This window comes from Microtus ochrogaster, unplaced genomic scaffold, assembly GCF_000317375.1.
Source record: "Microtus ochrogaster isolate Prairie Vole_2 unplaced genomic scaffold, MicOch1.0 UNK1, whole genome shotgun sequence".
Lineage (NCBI taxonomy): Eukaryota > Metazoa > Chordata > Mammalia > Rodentia > Cricetidae > Microtus > Microtus ochrogaster.
The window spans coordinates 37,380,348-37,381,039 of NW_004949099.1; positions in this window are offsets into that span (position 1 = coordinate 37,380,348).

Here is a 692-nt window from a genome sequence, read left to right on the forward strand (position 1 = left end):
AGAGCTAGTTCCAGGACAGGCTCCAAAACCACAGAGAAACCCTGTCTCGAAAAAACAAAAAACCAAAACAAAACAAGCAAAAAAAAACAAAAACAAATAAAGCTTCCCTGAAGATCAGAGAGTAAAACAGCACCACTGGCCAGGCTTACAGACCAGGCAAGAATAACACACACCTTTAATCCCAGTAGCCACACTAGTTGCCATAGAAACCAGGTGGCGCATGCCTTTGATCCCAGTGGTTCACACCTTTAATCCCAGAATGAGAGAGGATTATAAAACACAGGAGACAGCTCTCAGTCACAGTCTCATTCTGAGATTCCTGGAGGCAGGATCTCCATTTTCGGATTGAGGTCGAGGTAAGAGCCAGTGGCTGACTGCTTTGCTTGTGGATCTTCAGGTTGAACCCCAATTTCTCTCTCTGAGTTTTTATTAATTGTGCTTCAGAGGGAGAGAATAAAATAAACAAATTTTTAATATACATAGCTTTTAACATGTTTTTTTCATGTTTGTATTAAAACATTATGTGGAGCCATTGAGATGCCTCAGCAGTTAAAAACGCTTTCTACCAAGCCTCATGACCTCAGCTCAGTCCCTGGAACTCACATACAAAAGAAGAAAACCAACTCCTGGAAGCTGACCTCTGACCTCTAGCGAGTGCTGTGTAGTGCACATACACGTGTACACATACAAAA